Genomic DNA, 18079 nt, shown 5'->3' on the forward strand with positions numbered 1-18079 from the left:
TGGAGATTGGTAAGCGACGTTTGAAGCAATAAAGAAAGGAATGATCAAAGTAGGATTTTTTTTTCTGCGCAAACAATGTTACGACAAAAAAAATATCCAATAATTTTATCATCAAACCAGATCAGATCCACGCAGTCGCTGGACAAACTTGATAAGTCTTCGTAATACCCCTATCTATAGAATTAATCTGGAGATAATTGTTACTTTCTTTCAAAATATTCTCCTGGAAGATGAATGAGTATCAATTGCTATTTTCTAAGTTAAATTTAAATAAAATATTAAAAAATTAATTTAAAAATAATTAATTTTAAAAAAAATTATAAGAAAAAAGCTTACGTTATAACGCTAAACTAACAATTAAATAAAGAAAATATATAAAATCGAAAAACTTTTTCAGTGAAATTTCCAATTTACAACGAGAAAGATCATGAATGCGAAGCATTGACGAGATGTGCTAAGAGCAGAGCCTCCAATCAAAACACAATCTGCATGCCCTTTACAGGGAACATATTTTTACTTTTATCCGATTTCAGCCCCTCTCCACATTGAAAAACGATGAATAACATTGTCACCGAAAGTTTTCGAAAAGTCAATGCGTCAAAAGTGATTCTCAACGTTCTTTCAGAACCCCGTTGTCTACTAGCTTGCCTAATTTCAGGGGAACTGTACTTCAAAGAATGTAATCAGCATTTATTGTATGTTTTTATTTATTTCTGTTCTTTCGTACAATGACAAAGTATAAAAATATACATTTTGAAGTTTATTAAAAAAAAGTGCTTAATTTTCTGAAGTTATATCTAGTTTTTCAAATCCATTTTAAAAACAAAGAAAGTAAACAAAAGGTCGAAATATAAACAGATGTTTTTTGTAGACTTTTTCAGATTCATTCAAAAATGATATAAATCTAGTTGCCATTGACCAATTGAATAATCAGTATTTTTGAAAATAACTGCCTTCGTATTACAATGAACTAAGTTGATTAGAAAAATGTCTTAAGTACGCTTTTAATCAGCCTGATTAAGAGACGCGGTGGTTCAGGGAATGGAATGTTCTTCTCCAAATGAGGTGACCTGGTTCGAATGTAAGCGGTGGCTGGTTGATACGAATTCTTTTCCCGATTGTAAAATATCCTCAGATGTAGACGGATCAGAGGTTAGACTCCCATTACCGTCCGGCTATTCGTTGAAGGTTTTCGTGTCTTTCCTCTTATGTAACGCAAAAGAGGGCTAGATCCATCAAAAAGTCTTTCTCGAAGGCCAGTTTGGCCCAATGCTTAATCCACTTCTCTTGCCTTCTGGGTTAGGTTCAAAACTATATGCCTACGGAGTTGATTAATGACAGTCAAAATATTCAGAATTGAGCCAGCTCTTTAGCACTCGTTACATAATAAAATCAAATCAGTCGTATACTTTTTAGACTCAATGTAGTGAGACTTAATACCTAAAGGGTTATTAAATGTACCAGTTTTTACTCAATTAGTCTTTTTCAGTCTATTTGAAATATACATATTATGCATGATAATCATACAAACACATAAAATAGTAGTGAAAGTTTATTGTAAATAACCTTTTTAAAGGGTAATTGTAATGAACCAAAGCGCAATTATGGGTAAATTTTTCGCACATTTCCTAATTAGCCAAAAGTATGTGCTGATTGTAATAAGTTTCAAAAATATCAGTCGTAATAAAAAGTACTGAAGAATTTTCTAATTAGCCTAATAGTATATTGAAAAATGATGACAGCAGCTGCAGCGAACAAGATTTCCCAATTAATTGAAACATTTTGTTTTAGGAAAGAATTAAATACTCAGTTAAAAAAATTTGAAGCAAATTTATCATAATTTTTTTTATTAACAAAAATAATCATATATATTATGGTAGAATTTAACTATAACAAATTCATTTAAAAATTTATACCACAAACTCTATATTCTCCAATACAGCTGTTACTTATTTATAATTATTATGTAATAAACATCTACTATAGATTGCGTATTAGAAATAATGTTTTTAAGTATTTGTAATGGTAGCTTATTTTAAAACATTATAACAGTAAACTTAATTTTTGACATATTAAGTCATTAATTTTTAAAATAGTCATAATTGACTATTTTGTCATTAGACTATTGATTCAATATATCTATTAATCTGTTAATATGAAAGTTATCTATTTTATTACCACATTTATATCAACTTGCCTTCGTGTATGTCTGTTCGGGTGGAATTTTGCAATCGATTTTAAACTAACTTCCCGACTAGCTACAGACTTCAAATTTGGCACATGGTTCAGAATTGGATGACAATGCATGAAAATTAAGAGAAAAAAGACATACAGAGTGAAATTAAATTTAAATTAAAGAAAAATTAATATTTTCGCGACAGTCTTTTGTTGTCGATTCGATTATTTCAAATTAGTCAGTTGAAAAGTTTTGTGTACAGTGAGTGAAAAAATTGAGATTTCGGAAGTGAGTACAAAGGAGAAATTAAAAATAATAATAATATTTTTAAAAACCACGTTTTTGTAGTGGAGGATAATAAATAAAAAACAAAAATTTTAAAAACGAAAAACGTGGGGAGCATGAAATACATAACAGTACATATACACATACACATGCACAATCACATCCGCATATACATCCACATACACATGCATATACACAAACACATGCCACTTACACAGCCACATTCAGATACAATTACAGATATACATACACATATTCTCATGAGCACACATACTGTTACTGTTATGTACTATTTCATGCTCCCCACGTTTTTCATTTTTCAAATTTTTGTTTTTTAATTATTATTCTGTAATATATATTTAAAAACAACCCTCGGACTCTATGTCTTTAACAAGCACTGTTTATATGAAATGCATCCATTACTAAAGTATATCTATCAATGAAGAGTTGATCTATTTTGTAAAAATAGTAAATTGTAAGGCCCTTAATTGCATTTCTTATACAAATCTAAAAGACAGATGAATAGAAAAGCAACGAACAAAATGCCCACACGATAATTACGGATGTAATATTATGGAAATTTAATTTCAGCCTCGTCGACGTTATCCATATTTCATTCTGAAAATACTTTTAATATATTTGAAGCGATTTATTTCCCTCCTCCTTACCATTCAGCTCTGTTTCTTGGTTTGCTTTTTTGTTTTTTTTCTGAACAAATTTGTTCCTTTTTTTTTTAATTTGATAGGCTTGCAACTGAAATGGTTGAGTAATTTGCGTTAATGTATTTCCTGCTCCGTGCATGGAGCTAAGTTGAGAAAGCTATTTTTCACACTGAATAAATCTAGTGAGCCGTGGTGGCTCAGGGGATAGAGCGTTCGCTTTCCAATGAGGTGAACCGAATTCCAAACCCAGCGATGGCTGGTCGATACTGTGGAAATAAGTGATTTCAAGTTATAAACTTTAGTGTTTTAGTCTTTTGCAGATTCGTCTCCAGGATGGAAGTGTAGAGAAGTCAAGAAATAATCAGTTAATCAATGTGACGTAAGACATCGTGTTCTATAAAAGAACGAACAATTTTTCTCATGCATGTATGAACAGCCCACCCTTCTTTTTGGTCTTTGGCCGATGGCCTGATATCCGTCAAAGGATTAAGATTGTAGATGATGATGATGATTCCGTATATATTTACTCAACATTACGATTTTTAAATTTAAGTTAAACATTTTAAAGTATTAATAAATGTTGTGTTCCGGTTTACTTGTGTTTTCATCATTTTAGCGTACTTTGCTTTGTGGGTTAAACCCACAGATACGAATTCCGCAGAGGCAACGTAAAATATCCGGCTGTTCAACGACGGTTAGAAAACAAAATTATTAAATATAAAATAAAATTAATAAATCTATCTATTCTCGTCACTTAACCCTAAATTTTTACTACTTTATTGTATGTGTAGACTTAAACATTCATTGAGAAAAATGTTTATTTGTGGTAGTCATATTTATGTTTTAAACTATAAAACTTAAGTTTTAACGTGTAAATTTTTTTTTCAACTATCATGACAAATCAGTAATCATGTTCACGAAGTAGCTTAACATTTTATAAACTGTCCCTACTAATTATACTGTTTTGCTACCACTTTGTAAAATTTTTCCAAACGTCCGTGTAAATTTGATGCATTATTTATTACTGAAATCTATCTATTCTCGTAACTTAACCATAAAGTGTTTCTAATTTTAATGTGAGTTTAGCACTATCATAGTTGCCAACTCGTACATTCGTTGAGAATATTGTTTCTTTGTGGTAGTTGCATTTGTGTATTAAACTAAAAAAACGTAATTTTTAAAGTTTACAAATATTGATTCATTCACATGACCAAGTTTTTGAAAACTGTTCCTGTTTAATATCTTGTTTTACTATCACTTTGTAAAATATTTCCAAACGACCGTGTAAATTGGATCCATTGCTTAGTATCAATTATTTACTGTTTCTGATGAATGTAAGCAATTTTTTAACAACTCTGTTCATACAGGAAACTGGTTTGCATTAACAATATTTATTCAAAATTTTCCGCAATGGTTACTTTTAATATATAATTTTAATATATAGTGTCACAAATTAAAATGTAACAAATCATTTTCAAACTATGACCAATCACTATTGAGGTCATTTCGAGCAAAGAGCGGTTTAAAATTTATTTAAGATGAGCTTATTTGAGGATTGCTTAAACATGGTTCCTAACATAAGGATAAGACATTCTAATCCAACTACGCAAACGAACTAGTTTTTGGTTGATTTAATTCCACATCTCAGGCCCTCTCAACCACTAAAATGATTGGAAAACGCTTTTGTTTACTGATATTGAGTTGTGATCCTTAGAGTGCGAAGTTTTATTTACTTCACATTTTTGCACAGATTTTGGAAGTATATGTTGTAGACGTGATATATTGGAATTCATATTTTTCAATAATTCCTTTTCTTTTTTTTATAGCAGCAGGAAATCTCACGTGAGCCCATCTTGATATTATTTCAAAAACTTACCAATCGAAACATTTTGGAGCCACCAGTGAGGAATTCTATTTATAAAAAATTTCAAAATCTAATATTTATATGAATTAATGAAGATAAAAAATCAAAATTATTATCATTTGAAATCGAAAGTCTTATATTTATATTTAATGACTTGCTGCTATGATTATGAATCGATTAATATTAACTTTTTAATAAATAGAGCTTGAATCGAAATTTATGTTTAGTTTGTGTGGTATATTTTTTAAATATTTATGTCATTTTAATCTTATTTCGAATGTAATTTTAGTTACTAATTCAAATCAAATAATTTCGGTCAAAGTTATCACGACTTCCTGCTTTCCAAATCCGAAGTGAAACTTTTAAGTGGAAAAGGAGGTTCCCCATAAATCGAAGATGCCAAAAGGAAAAAATTCTGTTCCTTTTATGTTTGATACTCAAGTTGAAGAAATCAAAAGACATTGTTGACGCTATTAATTTTCAAAACGTGCAAAAAATAATGGCGTTAAAAAATAACATTTTGGAATGTCGCGATAATCTCGAAGAAGTTTATTATGATTTTTCCTCTTCTTGATGAATTCAAAGAAGAAGCTCAATACAAAAAATTCACTGAATCAAAAGGTGCTGCTGATTTAGCAATCGAAAATATTGAGAAGTTTCTGGATTCTATTAATGATAAATTGAAGTTAGATGAAATCGGTAATAATGATTTCTCTTCCAATCCCTTTGTTAATGTTAATTTGCCAAACTTTTCTGGACCTTTCCATTCCTACTTTTTCTGGACATTTTCAATCATGGTTGAGTTTTAAATCTATTTTTTAAGTTCTATTGATTCAAATAAATCTTTAACTGATATTCAAATATTGCAATTTTTAGAAAGTTCAGTTACGTGTAATGCGTCGAGATTAATTAAGGGATTTGCTATAACTAGTGATAATTCAAAACATGCGAGGGAAACACTTATAAAAGGGAGTTAGCATTTTCACAGGGTTAAGAAATTTTTTACATGAAAAATATTAAATCAACAACAGATTCCATTCGAGTAATGATTGTTACTAGTAATGAAGTACTTCGAAATTTTGAAACTTCAGGTTTAGAATCGAACAAATTGGTTGAATTATTGTTGGTTTTCATTTTATAGGATAAATTAGAGGATTCAATTAAAGTTAAGTGGGATTTAACTCTTGAAGAGACTTAATTTTCCAGTAGCTCTCCTCCTAGTCGGTCGCATCCAGGTCGGTGGCTTTTCCTTCAAACTAAAATTGGAGGAAGGGAAGGAACATTAGCTTTAAATATCAAATAGTTCAAATGTGTAAGCAAATTGAAATCCTGGTTAAATATTATAATAAGTCGCAATTGATACACTAATAAAACAGTAATGAAAGAAAAGGAAAATAAAATATTTACAAAATTTACAAATGGGTTGGACTCCCTTAGCACTCCCTTGCCTCTCCCCGAAGCCGGGCTTCATCGGTGCAGAGTGCGAAGTTTGTCCAGGAAAATTAGCTTAAATGTTTTGAGAGGACGCAGTCGCCTAAGGAAAAAAAGCGGTGATCGGGCTAAAATATTTGTTGTTTTCGATAAAATCGATATTTAGCAGCTTGTTAAAGTCACAAGTAGCGCAATTTTTGGCGCCCTTATAAAAGACCGCATTGAGTATATATATATATTCGTCTATTTTGGGTACATTAAGATCGTTATATAGTGTGTTATTCCTAACAAACCAGGGAGTCCCTGTAATTCTTCTCATGGTTTTATGTTCGAAAGTTCTCAGTTTTTTGCACTGGGTGTTTGATAGTGTCCCCCAGGCCGGGGATGCGTAGCATAGTATCGGCCTGATACACATCAGATATATATGCCTTTTGGTGTGTAATGCTAATTTACTCTCTTTATTTAGAATTGGTTTTAAGGCTTGGTATGCAGCTTCTACTTTTCTTAGGATATTTGATATGTGTAACTTCCAGTTTAGTGAGTTATTAATAATAATGCCTAGGTAATTTGCTTTTGCTCCTTTGGGTACTTCCTCATTAAAGAACATGACTTTTTCAGATTTGATGATTTTCCTTTTATAGGTTTTTCTAATAATGAGTAAATTTGATTTTGAACTGTTTATCTTGACTTTCCATCTGCTGCACCAGGTTTCTATGTCGGCTAAATTTTTTTGAAGTATTTTTATTGCATTGTTAATATTTAGAGACTTACTGAGAATTGCGGTATCATCCGCATAAAATGCTGTTTGGAAATAAGGGTCTCCCCTTTTGATACGGAAGTCTGAGCAGTAAATGAGGAATAGTATGGGCCCCAAAATTGAACCTTGCGGCACACCAGCTAGTATTTTTCTATTTGTTGAGTAATGCTCATTGATTTAGATTTGGAATGACCTGTTTGTTAGGTAATCATTAATGATGTGGATAAAGTCGTCTGGTAATTTTTGCCGAATCATTTTACAGATTAGCCCAGTGTGTCATACTCTGTCGAACGCCTTTGCGACGTCCAACATGAGTAAGGCAGTGGCTTGTTTCTTGAAAAAACCCTCGGTAATAAATTCGATGATTCTTATCAGTTGTTTGGTAGTAGATAGGTTTTATCGAAATCCAAATTGCTCATCTGGGAGAAAGCTTAGTAAAGGGTATAGGCGGTTGAGTAATATCCTTTCCATGATCTTAGATAAAGAGAAAAGAAGGGTAATTGGCCTGTAGTTTTCGGCATTTAGGTAGTTTTTCCCTGGTTTTGAAATTAATATGATATTGGCGTGTTTCCAGTTTTTAGGAAAGTAGCTCTTTTGATATCCAGTGGCGTACGCAAGGGAGGGGTTTAGGGGTTTAAACACCCCCCTTGAGCTCATACAAAATGGCAAAAAGAAATAAAATTTTAGTAGAAATTATGCGAGCTATTATTTTTTAAGACTATATATTCTTATTAGCCTTATGCCTACTTTTTTTTTCTCACGGTATTTCTCAGAATACTGAAAAAACATTTACTATAATAGGGTTATACTTTTGAAACCAAATTCACGTGATATTGTTACGGACTGGTTCCTTTCTGTCCTGCCAGTATAGTTTTCGAGACTGGCTGTCATTCGCGAGGCCTTGACGCGATGATTCTGGAATCCTAGACGTTCTGTCGTCTTTGAGACAATTCGAGAATTTTGGAGATGCGGTGAAAAATTATATAAAAGGAGGAACGGGGTGCAGTGAAGTTAGTTAGTCAGACTAAGAGTTATCTCTGCCGCTTGTCTTTCGGAGCTTGTCGCTGAATCTGTTTTTTTTTTGTCTTAACAAAAAGTTCATTCAATCGTCGAACCCGTCGTCGCCACTATTTCGACTAGTGAAGAAACCAGTAACAATACCATTGGAGATACTGTGCTTGTTGAAGTTATTCATTCTAGCTCGAAACTTTGAGATCGTAGCATAGCGGATATCTCTGTGCCAATATATATATATATATATATATATATATATATATATATATATATATATATATATATATATATATATATATATATATATATATATATATATATATATATATATATATATATATATATATATATATATTAATACAAAAATTAAATACTTTTGTATTAATAAAAGCATTAAAACTTATTGGTTTTCATAAAATATCTTTGGTAAAGGATAAGGGTAGAAATTCTATTTTGGGACTTCAAGGCTAAAAACATGCCAATGAATAATAATTAGATTTATATTTCAAAAGAGGAGTTATTTTAAGATCTTTCACTTCCATATAAGGAAAGATTAAACGATTTTCTATTTGTAATAAATAATTTTGATGAGGCGTAAGAATACAGAAAAGGCAATGATGACTGGCCTCTTCACAACTTTTAATCATCCTATAAAATGCAGGAGCAATGTTTTTGCTTGGCTTTTTGTTGTTTATCATGCCTAACTAAAATCCGTCAGCTTAGACGGGATATGGGTCTCCCCCCCTCTCCAGCTTGGAGGGGGTTGAGATGTATGCTTTCACCATCGCTACTAAATAAAAAAGATTATGCACAACATGGACTCATTAATCATGCTTTTTTGACTTGTAATTAACTAAAAAATATCGGTGTGGATCCACTGTTATTTCAAGCCGCTCAGGATACTGTGGCTTGCGGAGGAAACTAGCTTAAAGGAGCCTGGCTGCAAAGTAGAAATTTTCCCCATCAAGAAACAACCCCGGAAAAAAGAAGTTAACGGTAAGCGGATTCGAAAAACTCATTCATTCACCCACCTGGGCGAAAAATTGCTTCATCGGTGACCAAAAAATATCGCCATTATGGAAAGACAGTGTGACGGAAGGAAGGACGATTTTCCACCCGTACTATACCAGTTAGCGTCAGCAGTATAGCGGTACCAGTTCCGGTACATTCGCGGCAACTAGAATGCTGAAAGTGATTCAGGTTTTTGTGTCACAGCCATGAAAAGTTTGATGTCTAAGATCAGTGCCTTAAGTGGGAATAAACATTCTATTGTAGTGAGTCGGCACCGAGTGATAAAGAAAGTGTAGTGAAAGAATGTACGCAATTTATATTAGAAATATTAGAGGAGCTTTTGCTCCTATGGAAAATTCCTTTATAGGAAAAAGATTTTTTTTTCTCCTTCGAAGTGTTATAAAAAGTGCTTTTTTTATTACAATAGAGAAATCCCTTGCATATTTGCATAAATATTTTTTTCTCCTTCATAATGAATAATTTTTTATTGCATATTTTAGTAATCTGAAATTTTTTATTACAAATCTTTGAATGAGTAATCGTGAAATATGAAGTGCATTTTTGTGTTTATATTGTTTTTTTTAATGATTTAATAGTGCATTTATACTGCTTTTAAAATGTTTTTAAAAGAAATAGATGTGGTTCTAACGTCAATTAAAGTAGAGAAGGCAAACGAAATTAAGTTATTATTTAAACTTTTATTTCCCGATGAAATATCACGTTTAAACCGTAACAAAATTCTAAATTTTTCAAAATTTTCTTTTGAACCTAAAGATGATGAATTTTCAAACAAACTGAAAGAAATTTGCGATAATTTTAATTTTTCGGAATTAGTCAAAATTTCAGACATTCTAAATATTTCCAGTGAGGGAAATAAAAATGAAATCGCAAAACATATTTTAAATTGTTTATGTGATTTTAATTACTTAAAAAAAATTCGATCGTAAATGAAAATCCCTCCGAAGATGAGGAGGAAACTACTCAGTTTGAGAGTAAACACACTCAAACTGATTTTGAACCACATTTACAGACTAAAACTTATGTAAATAAATTTACACAAGTTAGTTTAAATTCTTTAGTTTAAATTCTATATGTACAAAAAGTAGTGTTGATGAAGATATGGTATCCTATAGTCCAAGTTCTAGTAATTATATAAATAGGGAAAATGAAACAAAATTAGTAGTTAGTTTTTCAGATATTGAAGCAGTTACCCCTATGTTTAATGGAAACCGCTTTGATAACATAAATTTTTGGTTTGAAAATTTTGAAACTCATGCTAATTTATTTAAATTGTCTGATATGCAAAAATTTTTATTTGCAAAAAGATGTATGAAACAAAATGCATTAACTTTAATTAGAAGTGAAACTCAGTTAAATTCGTATGAAAAATTAAAAAATCTTTTGCTTGAAGAATTTGGACTTAGTTGCAATAGTGCAGAAGTACATGCAATGTTGCAAAAAAGAAAACAAAGGTATAATGAAACTCTTCAAGAATATTTCCTAAAAATGAGAGAAATAGCTACTCAAAGTGATATTGATGACTTAGCTCTAATCACTTATATAATTCAAGGAATACCAGACCAAACAAATAATAAAACAAGTCTCCAGTAATCTTTTTGAATTTAAACAAAAACTTAAACTTTATGAAAAAATTAAAAGTGACTTGATAAAAATAAATTTCAAGCTAATAAGGGACCATATGTTACGAAGTTAGAAAACCCTAAATATGACATTAAGTGCTTTAAGTGTAATGCACCAGGACATAAAGCCCCGGCTTGTCCTAAAAATAAAAATGTAACCCCAAATGTGACTAAACCCAAAATACATCATACAACACAGGAGAACCCATTGAATCAATGTAAATATTGCTCAAAGAAAGGACTTTTGAATCAATTTCACATGGGCTCCACGTGTGTAAACAACCCTAATAATGTGGTTGATGTGAACGTTCAAAATATGACAAGTAATCAATAGCAATTACTAATATCCGGATATATAGTTGAAAATGAATACCTAAATGGAGGTAAAGTGAAAAATAAATACCTAAAGGGACGTCCAAAACAAAATAAAAATGAGAAAATAAACAAAGAGATATTATTGAATGTTGATACCGGGTCAACATTGAATGTAATACCAAAAGATTTGGTGCTAAAATTGAATATTCCTATTAAAAAATGTGAGGAATTAAAGGTTACCCAAACGAAAGGACAACTAACACTTAACAAAATTTGTGAGTTTCCCCTTAAATTAGGCGAAATTGTTAAGTCAGTTAAGTTTTTTGTAATTGATACTGATTTACCATATGCTTTACTTGGGTTGCAGACTTGCAAAGATTTTTGTTTGTTTATTGATTGTGTCGAGCCAGTTGTTACTCAATTTGGTAAGAGATTGATCACCTCTGCTAATTCTAACAATGACAACTTATCTTTGCACATTAGACAGCAAAATTCTCAAAATGTTAAGGTTATAAATGTTGAAAAAATAAAAGTTGAAGATGTTTCAGTAAAAGTAAACATTGAAAAAAATAATGTAAAGGGTAACAAAAATAAAAGGAAAAGGACAAATAGGAAAAAGAAAAAATGTCCAAAAATTTCAAATGATTCGAAGATAGATCTAGGTAATGGGTGCACACATTATCAGGTTAATATCGACGAAAAAATAAAAAATGAAAGCAAAATAGAAAATATGGACTTAAGAAATTTTAAAAAGTTATGATGATAATTTTGCGAAACACAAACATGACGTAGGAGAAATTAGAATGGAACCGCAAAGAGTCAGGTTAACCTCAGATTTACCTATATCTCTAAGGCCGTACAAAACATCCCCAAAACAACAACAGGAAATTGATTTGCAAATAAAGGAATAGTTAAAAAATAACATTATAAAAGAAAGTTCATCCCCTTATGCTGCCCCAGTAACTTTAGTGTTTAAAAAAGATGAAAATAAAAAGAGTCGTTTATGTATTGACTTTAGGAAATTAAATCAAATTACAAAAACATATTCTGAACCTCTACCTTCAATACAAACTTTAATAGAGAAAGTGTCTAATAGTAGTTATTATTCTAAAATAGATTTATCACAGGGATATCATCATGTTCGTATTCATCCTGATGACACTGAGAAATTAGCATTCGCTACTCACAATGGTTTATTTAAATACTTAAGATTACCTTTTGGCTGGAAGAATGCCCCGAGCATTTTTCAACGTAGAGTTCGTAGAATTTTAAATAAACATAAAACTATATTTGCTACAAACTACTTTGATGATATCATTATATTTTCTAATTCTTATGATGAACATTTCACCCATCTTAAAAAGATTTTTGATATTTGTAAACAAGAAAACTTAAAATTAAAACTTTCAAAATGTTCATTTTTGCAAAAACAAATAGAATTTTCAGGATATGAAATTAAAAATGGAATTGTATCACCCGATAACCATAATAATGAAGTGATTAAAAAATTATTGCCCCCTAAAAATGTAAAATCATTGCAAAGATTTCTCGGATCAATAAATGTTTACAATAAATTTATTGATAGTAATGCAAGTATTCGACATCCTTTAAATAACTTGTTAAAAAAAGATATAAAATGGGTGTGGTCAGAAAAATGTCAACAATCTTTTGAACCTTTAAAGAATGCTATTATTTGTAAACCAATTTTGAAAATTTTTAACCCTAATCATGAATGTCATCTTTTTGTTGATGCATCGTTAGTTGGAATTGGATCTGTGCTAAAACAGACAGATGAATGTGGTGTATTGCATCCTGTAGCTTTTCATTCTCGTTCATTAAGGGACTATGAAAAAACTATGCAATTACAGAACTTGAATGTCTTGCTATAGTCGATTCTCTAAATAAATTCCATCATTACCTTTTTGGACAAAAATTCACCATACATACTGACCATGCTGCGTTAGTTTGGCTAAGAAATGTTAAAAATTTAAAAGGTAGATTATTTAGATGGTCATTATTGTTAAGTATGTATGAATATGATATTAAATACACAAAAGGCTCTGCTAATTTTGAAGCAGATTGGCTTTCGAGAGATGCAACACATTCAATTGTCCAAAGTAATAGTAAAAATAATAATGTTCATGTTTCACATTTGTTGAATTCGAGTGAAATAGTGGAAGCTCAAAGGAAAGATAACTTACAAGGTAAATTTGTTGATATCAATAATGTCTTGTGTGTACGTAAGAAAAACTTTATTAAAACAGTTGTTCCATTTTCGTTAAGATTAAAACTTCGGCAAAGTACTCATGATAAATTTAATCATCCAGGAGTTCAGAAAATGATTAACTTAATAACCCCTGTTTATTATTGAAACAACATAACTTCAGATATAACAAAATTTTGTAAACATTGTCATACGTGCCAATTAAATAAAAAAACTGCGACAAAAAAGATTTGGATTATTACAATCCTTACCCCCTGTTAATCAGACTTTTGACTTACTAGCAATAGATAGTGTTGGTGGATTGAATTACTATAATTCAACAAAAAAATATTTAACTTTAATTATTCACCACCTTACACGCTACATTTGGGCTTTTGCATCAAAATCCATTAGCTCAGAAACATACAAATTTTTTGCATCAAATTTTTCAAAATCAAATCCCTAAATCCTTGTTGAGTGATCGAAACGCTGCCTTTACTTCTTCTCATTTTAAAAAGTTTTCGAAACATAATAAAATTCAACAATTATTGACAACTGCACATCATCCGCAGTCTAATGGCAAGGTTGAACGCCTTGGTCAAACAATAATTACCCGATTAAAATGTAAAATTAATGAAAAACCTGATAAAACTTCCTCTCCTATTTTGTTAAAAGATATAGTTAATACTTATAACTTAACTCCCCATTCTGTAACAAAATTTCCACCTGCATACCTCATGCATGGTGGACTCCCCTACGAAAGTCCCTTAAATGAAAAAGTCTATCCACCTGTTGAAGAAGCTAAAAAATAGCAATTCAAAGAACTAGAGAATATCATGAAAGAAATAAAATTTATTATGATGCTAGATTTTTAGATATAGACTTTAAAAATGATGAATTAGTTCTGTTTGAAGAATTTACTTATCCTAATACGAGGAAGTTGTCACCTCCTTTTAGTGGACCGTATAAAATTCTTCAAAAAATTTCGGAAGTTAATTACAAAATAAATAAAAAGAATATGTTGAGTAAACAAAATTTTGAAATAGTACATATTTCTAAGCTTAGGAAATATCACAGCCCACAAATGTTAAGATTAAATCATGAATAGTCAACAAAAGAAATTTTTTACTTTCTTCAAGGGAAGAAGTAATCCCTATATTTTTGAGAGATCCGAATCGCGTTGTGTGGAGATGTTTACCTCAGCATCAGTTGGGAGTGAGGGCGAAGTAACTTGAACTTTTTTTTTCTCAACACAGTGAGAAAAAACTTTCTAAACTATTTTTGTTTTATCCAGTTTGGATCTCTCAATTTCACAGTGCTTCATGAAACTCTGTTTTCCTCCATTTTAACGGGGAATACTGAATTTCATCAAGTAAATAACCCCATTAACCACACAGAATCTTAAATTCTGATTAAATAACACTTAATTGTCCACCTCTTTCACATAAAAATTGTGAATATTTTTTTAACCATACAGAATCGTAAATTCTGATTAAATGACACTTGTTGTCCAGGTCGTTTTGCATGAAAATTTTGTATATTTTTGTGTGAAAAAGTTTTGAAAAGTTTAGTAGAATATTTATATAAAATGTTTCATTTTTCTTTCTGTTTAGTTCACTAAACAGATAAAGTGTATTATTATGTTTTTATTGTTGTTGCTGTAAATAATTTTTTTCACATATTGGAAAAATGTTATTTATAGTAGGAAAGAGGACAGTCATACCAACGTAAATTTTATAAATTCGTAGTATTCTAAATTTTATTATTATTATTATTTTTTTGACTTACCAAAAAAAAAATTGGGGGGGGGGATGTAATACAAAAATTAAATACTTTTGTATCAATAAAAGCATTAAAACTTATTCGTTTTCATAAAATATCTTTGGTAAAGGATAAGGGTAGAAATTCTATTTTGGGACTTCAAGGCTAAAAACATGCCAATGAATAATAATTAGATTTATATTTCAAAAGAGAAGTTATTTTAAGATCTTTCACTTCCATATAAGGAAAGATTAAACGATTTTCTATGAGTAATAAACAATTTCGATGAGGCGTAAGAATACAGAAAAGGCAATGATGACTGGCCTCTTCACAACTTTTAATCATCCTATAAAATGCAGGAGCAATGTTTTTGCGTGGCTTTTTGTTGTTTATCATGCCTAACTATAATCCGTCAGCTTAGACGGGATATGGGTCTCCCCCCATCTCCAGCTTGGAGGGGGCTGAGATGTATGCTTTCACCATCGGTACTAAATAAAAAAGATTATGCACAACATGGACTCATTAATCATGCTTTTTTGACTAGTAATTTACTAAAAAATATCGGTGTGGATCCACCGTTATTTCATGTATATATATATATATATATATATATATATATATATATATATATATATATATATATATATATATATATATATATATATATATATATATATATATAAATACAAGAAAACACGAAGAAAGTTAAGAAAAACAATAAGTTTCATTTACCGCGCCTAAGCTGCAAGTAAACAGAACTCATTAGATAAGTTCAAAATGAAGAATAAAACAAAGAAAAATTATAGACATATGAAGAAAAAAAAAGGGGGGGGGGAATAATAAGTAAAAAAAATAACAAACAACAGTTTAAAAAAGAAAAAGAAAAAAAAGGATGAAATTTTATTTAAAAAACCGGAAGAAAAAAAAGATATAATCTTTTCTTCAGATCAGTAGGATTCATAGTATTACTGAATTGATTGTTGCTGAAGAAGTTGTTATAGATGGATATCACATGCTTATCTGAGCTATTATCATTTGGTGTATTGTTAGGAGAAAATTGTTCTTCTATTGTATTAGCGAATATTTCGCTCTTTTTTCTTTGTCTGAGTAGACTTTACCATTTTCGCTGTTAAGAGGCATATTTGTGATATTATTCGATTTAAGGGATTAGATCATCTTCCATACTGAGTTATCGTTTGTATCCTTTTCCTTCTTAAGACTGAAAGAATTATCTATTCTTGAAATAGTTCTACTACCAGTTTTTCCTCTTTTCCGTTTCGCTTTTCCTGTTCCTTCTTCAGCATTCATATTTATATTAAAAACACCGTCAAGCCAGTAATTATACGTTAATAATAAAAATAATATAAAATACTTTAAATTATTATTATGTAAATACAATAAAAATGCTTGCTAGTGAAAATAAAAACGAAAACAGCAGCGGTCGCCATAGCAACACATGCAATGACGACGCATGCGCACTGTTTACTATTACTCTTGAACAAAGTTGAAAAGTTTGAGGACGCTATCAAATCCATACAAAGACCACTTTTGCCAATGGGTAAAAAGAAATTTTTTTTTCACTAATTTAAATTGCCATAAGTTGAAAAATGTTATAAAAATATGGTGGCATGAAACTTTAAAGCGACATCTTACTTAGGAATATATTCAACGAATAAGTTTTATGATTATAGAAATTACATGATGCTATCTAGACAAATGAGGTGATCAACACCTCTTTGTAAAGATTGCATTACATTAGCTTCCTCACTTACTAAGAAGGGAGGATTTAATTGTATGCCAACGGGTAGAGCATATTATATTTGATGTCCAAAGTATGACGATATTTAAATTACTAATTTTGATTGCTCACTGATAGGAACTAAAATTAATGGTTTTGACATTGAACGCTAGTTAAACATAAGATATTTGCAGAATTTTTTTTTTAAAAAAAATACTGCTCGAAATAGAAATATTTTGCAACATAAATGTAATTATTTTGGAGGTGTATCTATCAGTCTTAGTATGAAGCTTTAAATAGTATGCTGATTACATATTTTTTACACTTTTTATATTAAATATTTGATTCATACTTTAAAGCACACAATCATTTATTGTATGTTTGTAATAATCATTTAAAGTTTATTCGTTGATTACTTATTTTTCTGTTAAAAAATATTCAAGTATAGAAGCGTCCCATAAAAACTTAAAAAGTGGTGACTAAAGCATAATGTTATTAAGGCTCTCAAAGGTCCTTCAAAAAATTTTCAAATGGTAGCAAACTACTCATCAAAGCAATTTAAAGTTTTCCTAATTTTGAAACCACTACAATTTAAATAACCAGGCTTCTATGCATGCAATAGGTTTCTAAATCTTTGTGGTTATCAAGAAAAATTTTATATTAAATTTTGAAAACAAGAACTGTATATTACTGCATAAATTTTGCTAATGCTTTAAAAAAATTTGATGCACCTTTGGGAGCCCTGTTTTACCATTTTGATTTCAAATAGTAGAATAGGGGTTAAACTTAATCTGAAAACGTAGAAGAATTGTAGTAGGAGCATTTTATTCATATTTTATTTTTTCCGAGAAAAATTTTTAAAATGGCTATTACTATTTTTAAAAGTGATATAAATATATATTTGCCATAACATTTATAAATTTTCAACTAGTAAATTTATATTAGGTAACTGTTAATAATACTTAACAGAAAAAGTGTAAAAGTAAAATGCCTTTACCTCGATGTATTTATCTTTCTTACATGAGTAACAGCTTAGAAAGATATGAAAGTGCCATCTTAACATCTTCGTTAGACATTAGTAAGCAACAAGAGGACTTTGACATGAACTAAATTGAGGAGTGAGATATTGAGGTTCAAAGGTTGCCAACTGGGAACGAATTAAGTACCTCTGGATCCGTAAACAAATGCTCTTAGGAAAAGATAATAAAGTTACTTCTATTAG

This window comes from Parasteatoda tepidariorum, chromosome 3 (genome assembly GCF_982258835.1).
Source record: "Parasteatoda tepidariorum strain Cologne lab strain chromosome 3, Ptep-v5.0, whole genome shotgun sequence".
Lineage (NCBI taxonomy): Eukaryota > Metazoa > Arthropoda > Arachnida > Araneae > Theridiidae > Parasteatoda > Parasteatoda tepidariorum.